At 44.9% G+C, this 24,067-nt stretch overlaps 1 pseudogene across 1 annotated transcript; it reads left to right on the top strand.

Annotated features, from left to right (window-relative positions):
- Nucleotides 1-3,348: 3,348 nt before the first annotated feature.
- LOC144686901 (C-X-C chemokine receptor type 2-like) lies at nucleotides 3,349-17,476 on the top strand (annotated as a pseudogene). Its single transcript, XR_013578015.1, has 2 exons — nucleotides 3,349-3,590; nucleotides 13,280-17,476. The product of XR_013578015.1 is annotated as a C-X-C chemokine receptor type 2-like (transcript).
- The last annotated feature ends 6,591 nt before the right edge of the window (nucleotides 17,477-24,067 follow it).

Consider the following 24,067-nt stretch of genomic DNA (forward strand, 5'->3'; position numbering starts at 1 on the left):
AATTAGAACAGAATTACCTGGAAAAACTCAGCAGGTCTGGCAGCATCGGTGGAGAAGAAAAGAGTCGATGTTTCGAGTCCACATGATCCTTCAACAGAACTGAGTATAGTTAGGAGAGGGGTGAAATATAAGCTGGTTTAAGGTGGGGGGTGGGGGGAGAGAAGTTGCGGGTGGGGTGGTTGTAGGGACAAGCAAGCAGTGATAGGAGCAGATAATCAAAAGATGTCACAGACAAAAGGATCAAATAGGTGTTGAAGGTGGTGATATTATCTAAGAAAAGTGCTGATTAAGAATGGATGGCAGGACACTCAAGGTACAGCTCTAGTGGGGGTGGGGTGGAAAGACTGACAAGGTATTAGTTGTAGATTTAAAAATAATGGAAATAGGTGGGAAAATAAAAATCTATATAAATTATTGAAAAAACAAAAGGGAGGGGGAAGAAACGGGATGGGGATGGGGGGAGGGAGTTTAAGATCTAAAGTTGTTGAATTCAATATTCAGCCCGGAAGGCTGTAAAGTGCCTAGTCGGAAGATGAGGTGCTGTTCCTCCAGTTTTTATCACTATCTAATTAGTGTCAGTTTCTGGTCTTTCATAATTGCCCTGAAGATATTTCCTCGTCAACAATTAACCAACTTACTTTTGAAATTTACTATTGAATATGCTTCCACCACACTTTCAGGTAGTTTTTTTTCCAGATCATAATAATCACGGCTTAAAAGGACTTCTTCTCATCTCCCCTCTGGCTCATTTGCCAATTAACTTAAATCTGTCTCATATGGTTACTGACCCTTACAGGTTAGAAACAGTTTTTCTCTCTATCAAAACACCTCATGATTTTGAACAGCTCTATTAAATCTCCCTTTAAACATCTCTGCTCAAAGGATAACAGCACCAGCTTCCTTAGCCTCTCAAAACAACTGAAATTTCTCATCCCTGGGGCCATTCAAGCAAATCTCCTCTGCACCCTCTCCAAGGCCTTGACATCTTTCCTAAAGTGCAGAGTCCATAACTGGACACAATTCTCCAGCTGGGGTCTAATCAATGTTTTATAGAAAATATTTTGTACTTTATGCATCCATTAATAAAGCCAAGGTTTTCGTATGCTTTTTTAACAAACCTCTGAACTCGTCTGCCCCATCTTCAAAGATATATATACGCAGGTCCAAGTCTCTCTGTTCCTGCAGCCACTTTTAAATTGTACTATTTAATTTATATTGCCACTCCTCATTCTTCCTTCCAAAATGCATCACCTGACATTTCTCTGCATTAACTTTTACCCGATGTGTTTGTCCATTTCACCAGTCTGCACTACCCTCGTTAACCTTCACCATTAGTTAATGAAAGAACTGAATAAATTAGTCAGACATAATCAGCTTTTAGCAAACCCCTACTAGCTGTCATTTACTAACCCATATTTTTCCAATTGATATTTAATTTTGTCTAGGGTTATGGTCTCTGGAAGTTTCCGCATCACTGACGCGAGTCTGGCTGGCCAGTAATTACCGGATCACCCCTCTTCTCGTTTTTTTAAATGGGTTCAGCCTTCAGTTCCACTTCACTACTCCTAGACCTAAAGAAGATTGGAAATTTTTTTGGCCAAAATCACTACTAGCTCCACCCTTAGTTCCCTCAACCACCCAGCAATTCATTCCATGAGACTGGGTAATATTTTACCTTTGGTAGCTAGCAACCTTTTAAGTACCTCCTCTTTATCTATTTTTATCCTATCCAATTTCCCTACCACTTCATCCTTTACTGTGACATTGCTTGGTCTGTTTATGGGGAATGAAGTGGGACAAGTGGAATATGTTGCATTTAGGAAATAGTGATCGCAATACCATCCTTTTGTGTTGTGAAGACTGACACAAAGTACTTATTTAGTATCTTGGCCATGCCCTCTGCCCTCATAAAAATATTTACTTTTTAGTCCTTAATAAGCTACGTGCTACTTTTGACTATCCTTTTACTCTTATAGAGTCATAGAGTTGTAGAGGTCTACAGCACAGAAAAAGGCCCTTCGGCCCAACGAGTCTGCGCCGGTCAAACAAGTACCTAGCTATTCTAATCTATGTTTTAAACACACTTTAGTGTTGCCATTGTTACCTCCTAATTTATTCTCATGCATTCTCTCTGCCTCTCTTTTTTCAACTTTTAGTTCTCTACACTTTCTGCTTGATTCTCTATAAATTTGATATTTAGCCAACAGCAAAGTAATGTGAATACTGGATATTGAAATTGAAACTGAAAATTCTGGAAATGCTCAGCAGGTCAGGCAATTGTGTTCTGAAGAAGTGTCATTGACCTGAAATGTTAACTCTGTTACTCGCTCACAAATGCTGCCAGACTTCTGAGTATTTCCTGTTTTTATTCTCATAAGCCTTCTTTCTCCATTTCAATTTAATCTATATGTATTTAATTATTCAGGGCACTCCGCTTTGTATTTCTTTCCTTTCCCTCTCATAGGAATGTGTCTAGTTTGTACCCAAACGATCTTCTCTTTGAAGCCCTCCTATTGTTCATTTACTGTTTTACCTGTCATTTTTTGTTTTAAATCTACCCAAGCCAAATCTTTATTCACCTCGCTACATTTAATCTTCTTCCAGTTGAGTATCTTTGTCTTTGATTACTCCTTGCCCCTTCCCATAACTATTTTATATCTAATGATATTGTGATCACTATTTCCTAAATGCAACATGCTCCACTTGTCTCACTTCATTCCCCATAAACAGATCAATGTTGGAACATACTGGTCAAGAAAGAGCTCCTGCATACATTTCAGGAGTTCCTCCCCCTCTTTTCCCATTACACTGTTGTTCCCCTGTCTATCTTTGGATAATTGATGTGCCCCTTTATCAATATTCTGATGGCCTCATTCTGTGACATAAATCTTTCCATATTTCTCTGATTTTACACTCTGAAATTTCTTTGCAGTTTTGTTCCTTTATTTTGCTCCCAATATTGGTACCCATACCATAGGAGAAGTGAGAAATGTGGGGGTGTGCAGGATAGATCTTGAAGATCTGCAAGACAGTTGCTGTGCATCAGAGAAGCTGTGATGGAGAAAAGGGTGTTGGAGGTGCCCTTAAGCAGATTTTAGAATTTTATGTGTAAGCAATTTATTTGAAGGAAACTGAAAGCCATACCACAAGTTGCTGAGTTAGAACCACACCTAAAGAAAAAGGGTTTTCTTAGAAGTCAAGTTTGAGAAATAGTTAGAAAAAAGTTTTTATGCAAAAGCATCATTTATATTTACTTCCATTTTATGTTAGTTTTGTAGCCAAAGCTTATTTAGCAAATATAGCTGAGAATACAGCACAAGGCAAGCTTGTAAGGTAAGCACACAAATTGTTGACATTTAGAGCTCAAGCTATCTGTAACTAACACCAGCCTGTGAGAACATGGATGAATGGCAACTTTTAGATATGGGTGTGTGAACTGCGACAAGGCTTATCAAGATCATGTGAAATATGTAATTCAAAAGATATAAAATACTCAATGTGATGTGAAAGGAGACATTTGGAAGGTTGAGCTGTAATGTGTGTAACTTCTGTGGCAAAAAGTCCTTTGTGATCTTGATCCTTGGCCGTGAGTATGTAATGTTTAACTTTTAATAAACTGTATGTCAACTCTGTGAATAAGAACTCATTTTTGGCATATAGACAATACAATATTATAAAATACATTTAGCTGCGTAAGTGTTGCTTTAAGAGGGTGAAGTGTGTGGAGGTGCCCAGTGTGAACAAAAATAAAAGGGTGAGTGTGTTAACTTGTCATCTGGGCTCAAGTTGTTGAACTTCTTTTGGCACCTTTCTGAGTGTTCATAGTGGACCACTTCCCTCATTGAAGCACGATTGACATACTTGGCTGCTTTGGTGGATTGCAGACTGGAAAGTCTACAATTTCTGCCAGAAAGGGCTTGGTGCTTTTCATCAGAGAAGTTTTACACTTTTTTCCTGACTGCAGCCTTCCTCTGCTGCCCTCTGGCATGGTGTATGGCTTGGAGGAGAACTTCCAGGAGGTGGTGTTCCCATGTATCTGCCCTTGTCCTTCTAGATGGTAGTGGTCATGGGTTTGGAAGGTGCAGTCTGAGGAGCCGTCTTGAGGTCCTGCAATTCATCTTGTAGATGGTACACACTGCTGCTACTGTGCAACAATGGTGGAGGGAATGAATGCTTATGGAAAGGGTGCCAATGAAGTGGGCTGCTTTCTCCTGGATGGTGTCAAGTTTCTTGAGTGTTGCTGGAGCTGCATTCATCCAGGCAAGCGGGTAGTATTCCATTACAATCTTGACTTGTGCCTTGTAGATGGTGGACAGGCTTTGGGGAGTCAGGAGGTGAGTTACTCACCACAGGGCTCCTAGACTTGTTGCACGATTCCTAGCCTCTGACCTGCTCTTGTTAGTCCAGTTCTCTTTCTGGTCAATGGTAACCCCCAGGACGTTGATAGTGGGGGATTTAGTGATGGCAATGCCATTGAATGAACACAATATTGTTAAAAAATAAACAAGATATTGGTGACACATGCATCCAAGTAATTTTAGAGGAAAATGAAAGAGAGCAGCAGTTTTTGACTTAGTTGCTTATTTCTCAGGGTGTTGTTGAAGAATGCAGTGCAAAGAAACAGCACTGAAATTTTCTGGAGGCTCAGTTGCTTACACTTCTAGGAATCCTCCAGCGGTTAACTCACCTACTGACTCCTCAAAGTCTGTCCACAACCTATAAGGCACAAGTCAGGAGTCTGATGGAATACTCCCCACTTGCCTGGATGAGTGCAGCCCCAACAACATTCAAGAAGCTTCACACCATCCAGGACAAAGCAGCCAGCTTGATTGGCACCCCATCCTCAAACATTCTCTCCCTTCACCACCGATGCACAGTAGCAGCAGTGTGTACCATCTAGAAGGTGCACTGCAGGAATTTACCAAGGCTCCTAAGAGAGCACCTTCCAAACCCACGACCACTACCACCTTGAAGGACAAGGACAGCAGGTACATGGGAACACCACCACCTGGAATTTCCCCTCCAAGTCACTCACCATCCTGACTTGGAACTGTCACTGGGTCAAAATCCTGGAACTCCCTCACTAACAACACTATGAATGTACCTACACCACATGGACTGCAGTGGTTCAAGAAGGCAGCTCATCACCACATTCTCAAGGGCAATTAGGGACGGGCAATAAATGTTGGCCTAGCCAGCGAAGCCCGCATCCCTTGAATGAATTTAAAAAGAACACAAATCTTACACCAATACACACACCAATAGGTGTAAATGAGCATATACAGGAAACTTCAGTGTATCTTCCTCTAAAGGTGCAACAGCAGTGCAAATCGTATTGAGGAAATTGTTGGGCAGACCCAAACCTACTATGAATGAGTAATCTCTTTTATTGATTGATGCTGACACACTTGCACCCTATTCCTTGAAATACTTGTTACTGTTTGGTTTTGTTTTATCTTTGTGATCCATGACCTCAATTCCCTGGTATGTTCCCTTATCTCATAAGAACATAAGAACTTAAGAAATAGGAACAGGAGTAGACCATTTGGCCCCTCGAGCTTGCTCCGCCATTCAATAAAATCATGGCTAATCTTCTTGTGTTTTGATTTACACATTCCCATCTAACCACAATAACCTTTGATTCTCTTGCCTAACAAGAATCTATCTAACCCTGCCTTAAAAACATTCAATGACCCTGCCTCCACCACCTTCTGAGGCAGAGAATTCCAAAGTTGCACAACCCTTTGAGAGAAAAAAATTCTCCTCATCTCTGTCCTAAAAGGGCGACCCCTAATTTTAAAACAGTGCCCCCTAGTTCTGGACACAACCACAAGAGGAAACATCCTTTCAACGTCCACCTTGTCAAGACTGTTCAGGATCTTGTATACTTCAATCAAATCACCCCTCACTCTTCTAAACTCCAGTGGAAACAAGCCCAGTCTGTCCAACCTTTCCTCATAAGTAAACCCACTCGTTCCAGGTATCAATCTAGTAAAGCTCCTTTGAACCGCCTCCAATGCATTTACATCCTTCCTTAAATAAGGAGACCAAAACTGCACACAGTATTCAAGCTGCGGTCTCACCAATGCCCTATAAATCTGAAGCACAACATCCTTACTTTTATGTTTAATCCCTCTCGTAATAAAGGAAGCATTCCATTAGCCTTCTTAATTACTTGCTGTACCTGCATACTAACTTTTTGTGACTCATGTACTAGAACACCAAGATCCCTCTGCACCTCAGAATAATGCAGCCGTTCTCCATTTAGGTAATACGTTGCATTTTTGTTCTTCCTGCCAAAGTGAACAACTTTACATTTTCCTACATTAAGCTCCACTTTCCAGATCTTTGCCCACTCACTCAACCTATCTATATCCATCTGCAACCTCCTCATGTCTTCTTCACAACATACTTTCCTACCTGGTTTGTGTCATCTGCAAATTTAGCTACCATGTCTTCACTCCCCTCATTTAAGTCATTGATGTAAATCGTAAAAAGATGAGGCCCCTGTACAGACCCCTGTGGGACTCCACTCATCACATCCTGCCAATCAGAAAAAGACCCATTCTCTCTGCTTTCTGTCAGCCAGCCAATCTTCTAGCCATGCTAATATGTTACCCACTACACCATGCACTTTTATAATCTTTGATGTGGCACCTTATCAAATGCCTCCTGGAAATCCAAGTACAGTACATCTACAGGCTCCCATTTATCCACTGTCTATGTTACTCCTTCAAAAAACTCCAATAAATTGGTTAAACATAGGTCAGAATCTTCAGGTTGGTGAGCAGCGGCGGGCCTCGCTCGCCAATGCGTAAAATGACATATGGTGATGTCGGGCGTGCGTCCCGGTGTCACCACGTGTCATTCAGATCTTCAGTTCGGCAGGTGCACAGCAGAGTCGGCTGCACGCCCGCCGAACTGTTAAAGGCCTATTAAGACCATTTAAGTATTAATTAAAGTTATTAACTGAGCTGCCTCATGCATGGGCGGAATGAGGTTTCATGAAGGTTTTAAAACATTAATAAAAGTTTTCAATAAAATTCATAGACGTGTCCCAGCTCACGTGGCACTGTCACATGAGGGGACATGTCTTAAAAAATTTTTTTCCTTTATTAAAATTTTAAAAAGTCAACACAGAGCTGCCTCGGTGGGGGGGGTTTCTCTTTCGCGCGCATGCCCCGGCTCAGCCTACTTCCCCCGTCTGCAAAGGGAGCGCTCAGCCCCTCCCCCAATGGGGAGAAAATTCTCCCCATAATGTTCTTTCACAAAACCATGCTGACTCTTCCCTATTGCCTTGAGCTCTTCTAAGCGCCCAGCTACAACCTCCTTAATGATCGATTCTAATAACTTCCCCATGACAGATGTGAAGCTAACTGGCCAATAGTTTCCTGTTTTCTGCCTCCCTCCCTTCTTGAATAGAGGGGTTATATTTGCTCCTTTCCAATCTGATGGAACCTTTCTAGAATCTAGTGAAGTTTGGAAAATTAACACCAGCCCATCAACTACCTCATTACCAACCTCTTTTAAGCCCCTAGGATGTAGACAATCGGGACCCAGAGACTTGCCAGTCTGCAACTCCATTAATTTGCACAGTACCATTTCCCTAGTGATTTCAATTTCACCTAGTTCCTTTCTCCTGCTCACCTCCTGATTTGCAGCTATTACTGGAATATTTTTTGTATCCTCTATACTGAACACAGGAGCAAAATATTTGTACATTTCTTCCGCCATTTCTTTATTAACTACTATTAACTCCCCACTTTCACTCTCTGGGGGACCAATGCTCATTTTACTATTCCCCTGATCAATTCCTCTGATTAGCTGATGGCCTTTAGGGGTCCTACTTTTTCCTTGGTCTCCAGCTCCTTTGTATGTTCAGTGGGCCCACCTCATTATTTCCTCCCAACTGTTGCCTCAGTTCACCCAGGGGATGTGAAATTGCCACCACCTCAAATAATTCTGCAATTTCCCTGGCCATTAAATGGTAGTCTGAGGTTACTGTGCTTCCTAAAGTCACGAAAGCTATAGCACAATATAAAGGTTGTAACAGTTAAGTCAGGTGGTGATTGTCTGCCATTAACTTGGATTTTAGCTACTCTATATTTCTAGACATTAAAGCTATCAAGGGATAAGAGAATGGTGCAGGAAAATGGCATTGAGGGAGAAGGTCAGCCATAATCTGGTTGAATGGTGGAGCAGGTTCAAGGGGCCAAATGGCCTACTCCTGCTCCTTTGTTCCATTGGACCTATAAAGACAGTTTACTTACTCCCCTACCCCGCCCCCCTTTGAATTAAAGCAGCACTTAGGATATTTCTGATACCACTTTTGAATGCCAGTTTGTACAAGTATTGGAAGCTTAGAATTGACCTAAGTGGATTCACAGGAGGAATATATGGGCAAGATTCCACTCCTCATCGCTATCTAATAGTCAGCAAGGGATTATTTGAGCAAACATGGTATTCAATACTCAAACTGGACCCAACCATAGATGGTACAGAGTAGTCCCAAAACTGAGTGCATGGTAAATAAGAGGGCAAAATTTTGTTGTAAGTGGAATTCTTTGGTAAGTAATGCTGAGTGAATGCTGTCGAAATGAAATTCATTTAAAATTTTAATTTTAGTGGAAAATTTTATATTTAAGTTAGAACTTAACACTGAAAAAAAAATTAATCAGCAATTACTGGGAACAGAAACTGCCAGTGGCAACTGACTGTCAATCAGCTAAAGCTTCAGATCATGAGCCCTCTTCTCCATCTTTACCCCTTTTAAATACAATTATTTATTTATTTCCCCAACAACGCCCCCCCCCTTCCCCGACCCCATCCCTCCTGACCCCCCACCACCCCACAGTGCCATCTGCCGTCTGTCACATGATCTTGTGGCCAGAATGTTCCCGCTGGCGTGTGGGAGCGGGCCCTGCATGCCCGCACGTAAAATGACGCGTGGTGATGTCAGGTGAGCATCCTGACGTCACCGAGCGCCATTGCGATATCTCGTTGGGCGGATGAGCGTTGATCTCTGATGCGTGCTCGCCATTAATTAACTTAAAGCCCTTGAAGCGCCAATTGACGGCGATTTTTCGGCACCCGTGCAATCTTCGGGCCGGCGCACAGGTGGGTAGGACACATTTGTCTAAACCTCATCCACGGCTGGGATGAGACAAGCCGGATAAGAGGGCTCAGTGGGGTCGCGAGGGTGCTCTGTCAAATATTGTTTTTTCAAAGTTACTGATACTTGCCTGTGTGATCTGCAATACTTCAAAATGCATATCAGCTGCTTGGTCTGGACTCACAACCTTCAGGTCAGCACTCTGCAGTGAGGAATCCTTTTTGGGCCTGCAGGTTTCAGGAAGCCTCCCCTTAGCCTGGGAATGGGAGCTGAACTCTCCCTATGGAGGCACCTCCTCTGAGGAGGAAGGGAGGGCGAGAAGGGGGAGGCGGCCAGGAGTGCACATTCAGCCTCCTGGGGAGCCATCTTTGGGAGGACAGGCGCTGGCACAACGGGTGCAGGGCCAAGAGGTAGTCCAAGGTGGAACGGGCCGCAGAAGACACCTCTATCCTGCTGCCAGGGTATACAGGCGGCGAAGCAGCTACCTCAATATGTCTGAGGTGCAGTGCCTAAGGAGGCTCCGTCTGTCAAGGGAGACAGTCAACTATGTCTGTCAGATGATTGGGCCTGAGATCTCCGCGAACTGTGTGGGTGGACACCCCATGCACGTGGCTTTAAAGGTCACAGCTGCCCTCAACTTCTATGCCTCTGGCTCCTTCCTGGGTTCGGTGGGTGATCTTCGCAGTGCCTCCCAATCAGTTGTCCACACTTGTGTCAACCAGGTGACAGACGCTCTGTTCAGGCGTGCATTGACCTTCATCCACTATCGTTGGGACCAGGCAAGCCAGACACAGCGAGTCAGAGGCTTTGCAACGATTGCTGGCTTCCCCCGTATCCAGAGTGCTATAGACTGCACACATGTGGCCATCAAGGTGCCAGCGTGTGAGCCCGGTGCCTTCATCAACAGGAAGGGCTTCCACTCCATGAACATGCAGATAGTGTGTGATCACAAGATGCAGATTCTGCAAGTCTGTGCAAGGTACCCAGGCAGCTCCCACGACATCTACATCCTCAGGCACTCCCAGGTGCTGGGGCTCTTCAGTGCTCCAGCTCGGCTGGATGATTGGCTGCTGGGTGACAAGGGCTATCCCCTCAGAAGGTGTCTCATGACGCGTCTCCACCATCCAAGAACATAAGCTAAGCAGCGGTACAATAGGAGCCACGCCTCCACAAGGGCTGTGGTGGAGAGAGCCATTGGTCTTCTCAAGATGTGCTTCCGATGCCTGGACCTCTCAGGGGGTGCACTCCAGTGCCCCCAGATTGTGTCGCTGATAGTGGTTGCATGCTGCGCTCTCCACAATCTTGAGCTGGAAAAGGGGGACGCTGTGGACGAAGCAGTTGTAGATGCAGTGGCTGCAGCTGCATACGATGAGTCCAGCAGTGAACCTGAGGATGAGCACGGACAGGGAAATGCTGAGGGGGTAGACGCTGGCCCGGGCATACTCCAGGGAGGCAGGGAACCTGGGAGGCTTTAATCCAAAGAACCTTCAGCTAGCACACCACATATGGACCTCCGGGACAAGCCTGGGCTGCAGGCCCCATACTCGATACCTACATGCAAAATCTGTCTGGATAGGAATATTAACTAAGGGCCTTGTTAATAAAGCTGAATGTCCCACAAATCACTCATTACATTATTGGAAAGCATCCACCTGCAGAAGAAAAGAGGCACCCTCAGCCATGGTGACATGTCTGAATTTAATATTACAGCCAAAGGAACTTCAGAAAACAAAATTACAAAGGTGTTTAAAATCACACCAACTCATAAAGACCTCATTGCGGGCCAACGCAAAAGCACCAGTGATAAACCGGTGGTGTGCCTAAGGTGCCTTATGTTTATGTTTTTGGGTGCTACGCCTTGGTGCTGCCCCCTCGCTGGGAGTGGTATCTGAGAAAGCCTGCTCACTCTGCTGTCCCGTTGGCCTCGATGACCTTGGCGGACGTCCTCTGGCCCATGGAGCCTGTGCTGGCCCCGCCTGGGAGGGAGCTGCCAGTTCCACAGCTGGCATCTCACCAGTCGTTGCAGCCTCATTGGATGCAACGGTCACTGGCAGAGGGGCGGAGGATCTTCTGCTCTCACCCGGAGCGCCCTGAGAGGAGCCCGCAGGGACGACAGGCAGCTGCTGCGCCAATGTGACGTCACTTCAGACCTCCCTGCTCACCATGGATGGATGGACATCAAGCTGGGAAACTTGGTGCTCAGACCATCTCCCACACTGGCACTGACCAGCTGAGGTCAATGCCGATGTGAGGGCTTGCTCATCCGAGTGCTTCCCCAGGAAGCCCTGATTGGTCTCCTGGAGGAGCCTCTCCACGAGAGTCACCACTCTCTCCATGGAGGAGGCATGGTGCTCAGACATGAGGCTCATTGCTTCGGCGATGGTCCGCGTAGACTCCTCCACCACGGACACCAAGCCAAGCATAGCTTCATGTATCTCCACCAGATGCTCCCGTGCACCCGGCTGCATTTCCTGCAGCTGCTGCGTCGCGGACGACTCCAGAGGCACATCGTCAGGCAACGACTGAGCATGTGCCTGGTCGCCTGCAGTCCTCCGACTGCTGGCGCCATGGGCACTCTCTGTCTCTGCCAGCTCCTCCAGCGACTGTGAAGTGCCCTCACCGCTGTTCCCCGGGACACTAGCTGGTGTTCTAATTCCCACCGAGGTGCTAGTATCTGTGCTGGTGCCTGCCTGGTAGAGATGGTGTGATGCTGGTGAGTGCGTGACTTCAGGGCCCTCAGGCCCTTATGTGCTGCTCCTCCTCCTGGTCCTGCTCCGCTGATGCTGAAAGGAAGAACAAGGACACTGGATCAGTTAACATGGAGACAATGTCAATGTGCATCCCTGGATCATTATGCGCTCAGCCTTCCATAAGCATTGGTCAAGCCAAGTTGCAAACTTCAATCACTGAACATTCAGCACTGCCATGGCTGCTGGGAGAACAATGGCGACCTCACTGCTGGGCACACATACCTGCCCGTGGCACCCCAGCCTCACCGACACCAGTGGACCTGGGCGTATGGCGCCTCTCCAAATCTAGGGCCTCCTGCTCGAAGTAGCTGAGAATCGCCAACTGGACCTGCCCTCCGCCAGTCCTCACCCGCTCGGCTGCATTATGTGCATTCTCCTCCTGAAAAGGAGTGAAGAGCTTTGATTAGTGCTACTTGTACCTGGACTCTCTTTACGGACGGCCCACCCCAACAGAGTGGGACATTGCAGGCTTCCAGTGCCTCCTCACCCCGCTGCTGCTGAACACACACACAAAGATGATTGGTCTGTCCCACTTTCCCTCCCCCACCCCCCCAACCCCTTGGCCAAATCTGTCTACATCACCTTAGGCACCACACGGTCTAATCTTCCATAGCAAGGACGCACAAGCACGTGGAGCGCGGAGGAGAGCAGATCGATTGGTGCCACTCCACCTTGAAGCTCCCCTCCCTGCATGTCACCACCCTGACTTTGACATGTTCTGGAGTTACAGCACTGACCACCGCTGCCACCGCCTCCCAGGCCAGATTGGTGACTCTGGTGGTCCTCCTATGGCTAGTGCGGGAGTACAGGAGTTTGTGCCAGCCTTCCACTGTGTCCAAAGAAGCCCCAGAGAGAGGGCTGCTGTCACCTTTGCTTTTGGGGCTATCTGTCACCTGGAGTAGTCCTGGTCTGTAGACATGAAGTCGGCTGCACCCTGGTGTGCTTTAAACATGGTGCCCGGACAGAGGAAGCGCTAAGGTCACGACGTGGCAGGCAAATCCGAACCCATCCGCCAGCAATCCATTCTCCTGAATGCATTATTAATGAGGCTGGGAAGGGGATGATGTGGTGTGAAAATCCGCCATTGCGGCCAGCGGGTAAAATGTTGTTTTTCATGCTCACTACTGCACATAATGCAAACCTCAGATGATTCCGCCCCATAGAATACATTTTCGTTATCTAGCCGATTAGTCATTAACTCAAAAAACTCTATTTAATTTGTCAAATAGGACAAGTCCAAATTATTATCCTTGATCAGCACATTCTTTTCCTATTGCTCAAAAACAATATTTAGAATGATGGATTTGAAGAGTTTGCAATTACCCTCAATGACATATCCTCTGTGATTTTCTTTAAAACAATTCATATATAGCTTGGCTTTATTCTCAATTCCTGATCTATTTTTTGTTTCTTTCAGAAATGGATGATAAGACCAGCATCACCTTTAATGCGTCGGATTTCTATGAAATGTTTGAAGACTACAGCAACGACAGTTATCCTTTGTTTGATATTGATATGGCTCCCTGTACCCATGTGATTAGTGGCAATTGGATCAACCCGGCAATTGCAATTGTCTATACCCTGGTTTGTTTCCTCGCTGTGATAGGGAACATGGTCGTAATGGTTGTCATACTTTACAATCGATGCACAATATCATCCATAGATATCTACCTGCTTCTTCTGGCAGTGGCCGATCTGCTCTTTGCCGTGACTCTGCCTTTTTGGGCAGTGGATGCCATATCTGGTTGGGTGTTTGGTGATGCCATGTGTAGGATCATCAGCATGTTACAGGAAGTTAACTTTTACAGTGGGAGTCTGTTACTGGCTTGCATCAGTATCGATCGCTATCTGTCCATTGTCTACTCTACAAAGACTTGCAGGTGGAAGAGACTATTTTTAACTAAGCTGGCCTGTGCTGCTGTTTGGGTGCTGGCGATTCTTCTGTCCTTACCAGTCCTCTACAAGGGCAAATATACACCACCTGGTTCCAGGATAACAATGTGTTATGAGCTATTCGACGGTGAATCGGCCAAAACATGGAGACTAATCACCAGGTTTTGGTGGAAGATTATTGGGTTTCTCATTCCACTGGCTGTCATGATCTTCTGCTACAGTGTGACGATCTGGAAACTGTGTGAAATGAAGGAATTCCAAAAACAGAAAGCCATGAAGATCATCATAGCTGTGGTGCTGGCTTTTCTCATTTGTTGGCTGCCGTACAATATTACTCTGTTCATTGACACACTGATGAGGAGCAAACTCATTGGTGAGACTTGTGACATGCGCAATCATATCGATAGGGCTCTATCTGGAACCCAAATTTTGGGATTTCTGCATTGCTGCCTTAACCCAATCTTATATGTATTCATTGGGGTGAAATTCAAGAGGAATTCAAGATCAATTTCTTGGCTACAAAAGGAAAACTAAGTGAAGAGTCCAAGTTCAGGAGATCTGTATCCTCTTCCTCTGAACCTGGACTGACTTCAACCAACAGTAAGATGCTAAATAATTGATAAAGGGGGGTGGGTGGATGTGGTATACTTGGATTTTCAGAAAGCTTTTGATAAAGACCCCCACAGGAGGTTGGTTAGCAAAATTAAAGCACGTAGGGAGTAATACACTCGCATGGATTAAGGATTGGCTAACAGACATAAAACAGAAAGCGGGATTTTTCAGTCGCCCCACTGCCATGATCATTTGGTCCCGCTGAATGTCAATAGACTTTTGGCTGGGCCGCTGCATCCCCCGCGGCTGGTCCCACCATGACGGGGCCGGAACATCCCAGCCAGAGAGTAGGAATAAACAGGTCATTCTTGTGTTGGCAGGCTATGACTAGTGAGATACCACAACGGTCAATACTTGAGAGTCAGTTGTTCATAATATAGATCAATGATTTGGATGTGGGCAGCAAATCTAGTATTTCCAAGTTCGCGGATGACACAAAACTAGATGCAAAGTGGCTTCAAGAGGATTTGGGAAGACTTAACAAGTGGGCAATGACATGGCAGATGGAATATAATGTGGAAAAATGTGAGGTTATCTATTTTGGTAGGAGGAACAGATGTGCAGAGTATCTCTTAAATGGTAAGGGATTAGAAAGTGTAGATGTACAAAGGGACCTGGGTGTCCTTGTCCATAAGTCACTGAAAGCTAACATGCAGGTGCAGCAATCAATTAGGAAGGCTAATGGAATGTTAGCCTTTATCACAAGAGGATTTGAGTGCAAGAGTAGCGAAGTCTTGTTTCAATTGTATAGGACCTTGGTTAGACCACACCTGGAGTATTGTGTGCAGTTTTGGTTCCCTTACCTTAGGAAAGATATTATTGCCATAGAGACAGTGCAACAAAGGTTCACCAGACTTGTTCCCTAGATGGTGGGACTGACCTATGAACAGATTGGGGAAACTGAGCCTGTATTCTCTAGGGTTTTGACGAATGAGAGGTGATCTCATTGAAACCTACAAAATACTTAAAGAAATAGACAGGGTAGATGCAGGTAAGATGTTTCCCCTGTTTGGAGAGTCTAGAGCCAGGGGACACAATTTCAAAATAAGGGGGAAGCCACTTAGGTCTGAGATGAGGAGAAGCTTTTACTCAGAGGATTGTGAATCTTTGGAATTCTCCACCCCAGAAGGTTGTGGGAGCTCAGTCATTGAGTATGTTTAAAGCAGAGATTGACAGGTTTCTAAATACCAATGACATAAAGGGATATGGGGATAGTGTGGGGGGGGCGGGGGGGAAGGCATTGAAGTGGATGATCAGCCATGACCGCATTGAATGGCAGAGCAGGCTCGATGGGCTGAATGGCCTACTTCTGCTCCTATGTTCCGACGTTCTTATATAAAAAAAGAAACTAATGGCCTGAGCTATTTAAAAATTAAATCATTGAATAACAGTTCTGTGTTGTATTCAGGTATGAACAGAATAACTTAGCTTTTCCTGGGTGGCTCATTGTGTTGGTATCCGATGCACAATGGTCAGAAATAAGCCATGAGTTTTACCAATGTAGGGGCTCTGCACCCCAATGATACACCAATCTCCACTACATTATCTGCTTAACTTTCTGCTTACTTACCTATGATTTGTGTATTATTCAGCTTCAGACTGTCCACAAGGAGCACTTGCTTCACACTTTCTACCCTGATCGTAGAATCATACAGCACTGATGTAGGTCATTCAGCCTATCGTGCCTGTGCCAGCTCTTTGAAAGAGCTATTCAGTTTGACCCACCCCTTGCATTTTAACCTATAGTCATGCACATTTTTCCTCTTTGATTCAATTCATCTTTGAAATTGACTATTGAATCAGCTGACCTTCAGGCAAAGCGTGCCTGATCATAGCTAACTCTGTTAAAACATTCTTCTCATATCCTCTTTGATTCTTTTGCCAATTAACTTAAGCCTGTCTCCTCTTTTTACTGATCCTCCTGAGATAGAAACAGTTTTTGCTCTCCAAACCTCTCAAAATTTTGAAAATCTCTATTAAATCTCTCTTTAAACTTCTCTGCTCAAAGGAGAACAATGCCAGCTTACTTGTTTCTAGATCTCTAACTTCTGGCACCATTCTAATAAATCTCCTCTTCAGCCTCTCCAAGGCCTTGACACCCTTCCTAAGGTATGCTCCTTAAAATTGGACACAATTCTGTAATGTGTAAAATAATGTATTGAATTAGATACAATTATGAAACTGTGGGCCGTTTCTTTATTCACATCTGTCACATGTAGGATGGGTTAAGAAAATGAAGCCTTCTTTTTAAGTTATGATGGTTCATTTTCTCACAAGGAGGAGGGTATTGCAGAAGCATAATAATTCTCATAATATTATTGTGATTCATTATAAAAGTAAGTTAATAGTGGGGTTTGGATAGTTTCTGTGTGTGTGTGTGGAATTTAATTGAATTGGAGACAGCTGGCCTGGAGGCTTTGATTCATCAAAAGAAGCTAGGTTTGAAATGCTAAATATTTAAACATGGCTGAAGCCTTAGAATGTAAGGTGAGGGGAATTTGCATTTTTTAGAGAAATCGGGGCAGTTTGAATTTCAAAGAGATGGTTGGATGTTACACCTAGCCAGAGAAGCTAGGCCAAGCAGTGTGTTTATTTTTCCCAAAGTTTACTGACAATATTAGCACCATGAAAATAATATTATGAAAAAGGTAAAGTTACAAATACTTATGGGAACAATGGAATTTCCAATAAAAGGGAGAAACATATATAAAGGAGAATAAGGCTATGTGTGAGGGAAGGCATTGTAAGATCTATCAGAAGTGCGAAAAGCCTCCAGTATTTGTGCATTAAGCCTGCTGTCTACAGAAACTGAAGCTGGGAAAAGCCACTTTGAATTCTACTGTCCAGGGTTGTGTTAACTTGCCGGCATCTGTTTAAAATCTATATCTTTTACCGTTGCCTTAACGGGGGTATAACTGGAAGCCAGATTAATTAGGGGTTTTAGGAGTTATTATAGTAGCAATTTGTAGACCTATGCGTGTGCTTACAATCTTTTCTTTAGTTAATAAATGTTTAATTTAGTTTTCTAAAATATCTCTGAAGTCTTGGTGGAATTATTACTTCTGAATTCAGGGCATGCAACTCAAAATAAATACAAATTGCAAAACCATTGTGATAATGGGATCAAGTTTCCCTCGTGGATTTGATCTGCCTGGCATGCATCATTTGCCGCATCATAACACATCATTTTTCGAACTGATCTTACTCCACCTTTATCTTGGTGACAGTGTGTTCCCAGTACTCCAAGTTATTCTCAGGTATTCAGACTGAAACCCTCCAGCAACAGTACTGTCACAACGAGTGCTGCCTCTAGTTGTCTTTTCTCTTGATTTAGTTTTACTTAAACAGGGCTGACCCTGAATTGAGTTTTTTAAAAAAACTTTTTGGTCAAACTGAAGCCCTTCAGTTTGTGTTACTCACTTCTCACAGATACTATTCATCACCTTTCTTATCTTGAAGTCAATCTGAATTATGACATCTGCTTTATATCCAAAATAGGACAGTGCTCTATTCTGGAGCCATGACAGGGTAACTGAATATGATTTAGTTCTGATGGTTGTTTGTAGCATTATGGGTCTTGTCTAATTATATGTTTGGAGACCATCATTGTACCATCTGGTGACATAATTATAATGCCAGCTTGAAGCTGTTAAACTATCAGCCTTTAAAAAAATATTAGTATTAACAGCATATACTCCTGTATAAAGGCAACGTTTGCTTTGTCTTAATTCTGTTCAGAATTAGCAATTGTACAGCTGTCCCAATAATGGTGAGTACACCATTGGTGATTACTGAGCCCCAAATATCAGGGAGTTACAGCTTCTAATTCCAGCTGGTCTGGGTGCTTCTAGCCAGGGTAATATTTGCAATTCCCATTTTCTCCTTATTCTCTTTTTCATGTTTAAGGTGAAATATATTTTCCATATGCAGCCTAGTTTATGAAACAAAAGCAGTAGGGTCAATTTTAACCCTTCACCTGGGGTTAACAGGATGATAAAGCCTCAAACAGGGTTGGTAGCCTTATCCATTTCCAAAGCACCGTCCTGTTTTCGATGATTGGTCCCTTTTAATATGGAAATCAGGGAATGCATAAATAGGATCCTAATTGGGATTTTAGGAATGAACTTGTTAGAACCTGCGCAGCTGAAATGTAAAAAATTGGAAGTGAGGTGGAGTTGTACTCTGTCACAATAGCATCAGTAGCATCAGTGACACTACAATGGCCTCAATGCCCCTTGGCGTGAAGAAACGTAGCCAAAGATGGTGCTCTGGTTGTCAGCTGATAATGTGCACTTGTCGTGCGCATAAGATGTCAGGCGAGAATAACTTTGGTCTTGTGACTTGTCCATGTTCATGAATGCCAGTCAAATGTTTGTCAACGCTTACACACTCAAGTATTCAGAGTGTGCCACTGAAGGATGGTGCAACTTTACCCCATGGCGAATTAACCCCTTGAGGAGATGGGGGCAGTAAAGGAAAGTTAAAAGAACATTAAATGACAAACACCAATCAGAGTCAGTTCCAGCTATGTTTGGATGGCAAACACAGTCTAACTGAGGAAAACTTCACTTTGAACAAGTACTGGTAACTATTCAAGAACTGCTGATAAGTTTAAAAAACTGACCAACTGTGAGTATTCTTGTGATACATATTTATACTAATGGACTGTCTTTATCAAATAAAATAAACCTTATGAAAATTGTGTTTTCTCAGCTACAGTCTTTATCATTAAGCATACACTTTGGGACTGCCGTGATAAGCCGCAAGTTAGGAGTTAAGGGATCTTCGAGTTAATACCCAGGTGGTTAAATACAATAACTTGCATTTACATAACTTAGACACTTTCCTATGCCTAGTGATGCATGAGGAATGAACTTGTTGGAACCTGCGCAGCTGAAATGTAAAAAATTAGAAGTGAGGTGGAGTTGTACTTTGTCACAATAGCATCAGTAGCATCAGTGACACTACAATGGCCCCAATGTCCCTTGGCGTGGGTGCCACTCTATATCAAGCATGGCTGACCAGGAGACTCTTACACTCTTACCACCTGCCATAGGCATATTGGGAGGATTTACAGATTGATAATCCAACTGTTTGGCCATGGGCGCACTTTCTGAGGCTATTAAGTACTGAAGTGGAACTTGAAACCAGAGCTTCTGACTCAGAGGCAGGGTTAATACCCACTGAGCCACAAGATCTCCCCTGCATTTAGGTAGCACTTTCAAGGTATGAAGTGTCCTATGGTAATTCACAAAAGTATAAAAAGAAAACTGGATCCAGAGTCAGAGAAGAACATGTGAGGAGGGGTGAATTTAAAACCTACTCAAAAAGGCTACATTGTAAGGAAGGTCTTAAAGGTGGAGACGATGAGGGTGGGGATGGGGGGGAGGTGGAGAGATAAATAATTCAGCAGGAAATTCCTGAGTTTATCGCATAAGCTGCTTAATTATGGTGTGAAGGGAGGGGAGGGGGTATGCCCATGAGGCCAGAACTGGAGAAGTGCAGAGACCTTGGAGGATTCTTTGGCTGGAGTACATTACAGAAGAAGGAAGGATGAGGCCATAAGAGGGATATAATTTCAAGGATAAAAATGTTAAATTTGAGGCCTTGGGGGATCAGAAGCCAGTGTAGGTCAATGAGAACAGGGTGATTGGTGATTAGGAATTGATGTGGGATACAATATGCAGCCAGAAAAGTTTTCAATGAGCTTGGCCGGGATTTTCCGGCCCTGCCATGGCGGGACCTGCTATGGGAGATTTGGCAGCCCAGCCAAAAGTCCATTGACTTTTGGCGGGACCAGGTGATTCTGGTGGTGCGTGGGGCCCGAAAATCTCATCCCTTATGTTTGCAACGTACATCTGGGAATCTGTAGCAAAGTTGAGAGAGCTGTGTCGCAGATTTGACAAATAACAGCCTGACATAGTCACACTCACTGAATCATACCTTACAACTAATGTCCCAGACTCCAGACTCCTCCATCACCATCCCAGAGGGGGTGACACAGTGATATATAGTCGGGACGGAGTGCCACTGCGAGCATTCAACTGACTCCAGATCAAACATGGACAAGGAAACTTCATGCCAATTACTATCTATCACCCTCCTTCAGCTGATGAATCATTGCTCCTCCATGTTGAACGCCAATTGGAAGAAGCACTGAGAATAGTAAGGGCACAGAATGCACCTGGGGTGGGCGACTTCAATGTCCATCACCAAGAGTGGCTCAGTAGCACTATTACTGACTGAGTTGCTTGAGTCCTGAAGGACATATCTGCAGCAAGTGGCGAGAGAATCAATGAAAGGGGAAAACCTACTTTACCTCATCCTCACCAATCTACCTGTTGCAGATACATCTGTCTATGACAGTATTGATAAAGGCAAAATGCTGCGGGTGCTGGAAATCTGAAACAAAAACAAAAAGTCAGTATGTACTGACCTCTACTTTGCAGAGGCTGAGCGCCAACTCGCAGACACTTCCTCCTACCTCCCCCTGGGCCCTGGGCCATGACCCAACAACTGAACATCAAGCCATTGTTTCCAGGACTGTCACTGACCTCATCTCCTCTGGAGGTCTTCCCTCCACAGCTTCCAACCTCATAATCTCCCAACCTTGGACAGCCCACTTCTACCGCCTCCCCAAAATCCACAATCACGACTGTCCCGGCAAACCGATCGTGTCAGCCTGTTCCTGCCCCACGGAACTCATTTCTTGCTATCTTTACTCCGTTCTTTCTCCCCTTTTCCAGTCTCTTCCCACCTACATCCGTGATTCCTCTGATGCATCATATCAACAATTTCCAGTTCCCTGGCGCCAACTACCTCCTCTTCACCATGGACATCCAATACCTCTACACCTCCATCCCTCAACAGGATGGTCTGAGGGCTCTCCACTTCTTCCTTGAACAGAGGCCCGAGCAATCCCCATCCACCACTACTCTCCTTTGTCTGACTGAACTTGTTCTCTCACTGAATCATTTCTCCTTAAACTTGTCTCACTTCCTCCAAATAAAAGGTGTGGCTATGGGTACCTGCATGGGCCCCAGTTATGCCTGTCTCTTTATGGGGTATGTGGAACATTCCTTGTTCCAGTCCCACACAGGCCCCCTCCCACAACTCTTTCTCCGATATATCGATGGCTGTTTTGGTGCCGCTTCATGCTCTCGTCTGGACCTGGAAAGATGTATTAATTTTGCTTCCAATTTCCACCCTTCCATCAATTTCCCACGGTCCATCACTGACACTTCCCTTCCCTTCCTTGACCTCTCTGTCTCAATTTCTGGTGATAGACTGCCCACCAATATTCACCACAAGCCCACCGACTCCCACAGCTACCTCAATGACAACTCCTTCTTGTAAGGACTCCATCCCATTCTCTCAGTTCCTCCGCCTCCGTCGCATCTGTTCCGATGATGCCTCTGTCCAAAGCAATGCTTCTGGCATGTCTTCCTTCTTCCTTAACCGAGGTTTCCCACCCACGGTAGTTGGCAGGGCCCTCAACCGCGTCCGACCCATCTCTCGTGCCTCTGCCCTCAACCTTCCTCTCCCTCCCAGAACCATGATAGAGTCCCCCTTGTCCTCACTTTTCACCCCACCAGCCTCCGCATTCAAAGGATCATCCTCCGCTATTTCTGCCAACTCCAGCATGATGTCACCACCAAACACATCTTCCCTTCACCACCTCGTCAGCATTCCATAGGGACTGTTCCCTCCGGGACACCCTGGTCCACTCCTCCATCACCCCCAATGCCTCAACCCCCTCCCACAGCACCTTCCCATGCAATCGCAGAAGGTGCAACATCTGCCCCTTTACTTCCCCACTCCTCACCGTCCAAGGGCCCAAACACTCCTTTCAAGTGAAGCAGCACTTCACTTGCACCTCCTTCAGTTTGACCTACTGCATTCGCTGCTCCCAATGCGGTCTCCTCTACATTGGAGAGATCAAACACAGACTGGGTGACTGCTTTGTGGAACACCTTTGGTCTGAACACAAGCATGATCCTGTCACTTGCCATTTCAACACCCCACCCTGCTCTCGTGCCCACATGTCCGTCCTTGGCCTGTTGCAATGTTCCAGTGAAACTCAACGCAAACTGGAGGAACAGCACCTCATCTTCCGACTAGGCACTTTACAGTCTTCCGGACTTAACACTGAGTTCAACAACTTCAGATCATGAACTCTCTCCTCCATCCCCGCCCCTTTTTGATCCCCTTTTTTTCAAATTATTTTTAAATTTTTATATAAATATTTTTTCCCACCTATTTTTATTATTATTGTTGCTTTTTAAGTTTATTTCCATTTTTATTCATTGTTTAATCCCCACCTTTTAACCTATTAAGATTTTTTTTTCTACACCTTCCCCCTCCCCCCCACCTCAAACCAGGGCCATCTGTTACTTGTTCATCCTGTTCTACTCTTAGGGCAGAATTTTCCCCCATCAGGGGGAATTACGTGGGCAGGCCAATTAAGGCCCGCCCAGCGTGACGTCCGCCAGGAAGCGCTATGCACTCCCTGTGCAGGCGGGGGGGATTTCCTAAGCTGAGAGTGCGCTCTTTCGCACACTCATCTCCCTGAGGCTAAGTGCTGCCTCAGGGAGATCGTCTCCAAATTCAAAAATGGTAAATATAGAAAAATAAAATTTCCCTGACATGTCCCCTCATGTGACACTGTCACATGAGTCCGGACATGTCCATAACTTTTAATTAAATTTTTATTAAATTTTAAAAAACTTACATGAAACCTCACCCCGCCCGTGGATGAGGTTTCATGCTTTTTCTGAAGCCTGCCAGGGATCCCCGCCTGGGACGGGCAGGTCCTTTAATGAGTTCAATTACTTTTTAAATGGCCTCAATTGGCCGTCGACAGGTCGGCGGGCGCACAGCTGATTCGGCTGCGCCCCCGCTGACCTGAAAATTGAAATGATGCAGGGTGATGTCGGGAGTTCCGCCCGATTTCATCCCGCGTCATTTTACGCGTTGTCGAGCAGGCCCCGCCCCCCGCTCGCTGACCTCAATATCCTGCCCTTAATGTTACCATTAGCACCTCCTTTAGCCAGTATCACCACCACCACCCCTTCGACCTTTTGTTTATGACATCTTTCACAATCTCTCCTTTGCCTCCGCCTATCACTGGCCTTCTATCCAGCTTTACCTGTCCCACCCCCCTTAAACAGTATATATTTCACCATATTTTTACTTCTCTTTAGTTCTGAAGAAGAGTCATACAGACTCGTAAAGTTAACTCTGTCTTTCTCTCCACAGATGATGTCAGACCTGCTGAGTTTTTCCAGCACTTTTTGTTTTCATGACAGTATTGATATTGGCAGTAATTACTATTGAACGGAAATATATCTGGATCAGCCATATAAATGGCTACAAGAGCAGGTCAGAGCCTGGGAATTCTACAGCGAGTAACTCACCTCCTGACAAAGCCTGTCTACAAGACACAAGTCAGGAGTGTGATGGAATACTCTTCATGTGCCTGGATGAGTGCAGCTCCAACAAAACTCAAGGATCTTGTCACCTTCCAGGACAAAGCAGCCTGCTTGATCCACCTTAAATATTCACTTCCTCAACCACTGATGCACAAGGCATTAGCGTGTACCATCTAGAAGGCGCACTGCAGAAACTCACCAAGGCTCTCCTTAGACAGCACTTTCCAAACCTGTGACCTCTGCCACCTAGAAGGACAAGGGCAGTAGAC

This window comes from Cetorhinus maximus, chromosome 11, assembly GCF_964194155.1.
Source record: "Cetorhinus maximus chromosome 11, sCetMax3.hap1.1, whole genome shotgun sequence".
Classification (NCBI taxonomy): Eukaryota; Metazoa; Chordata; class Chondrichthyes; order Lamniformes; family Cetorhinidae; genus Cetorhinus; species Cetorhinus maximus.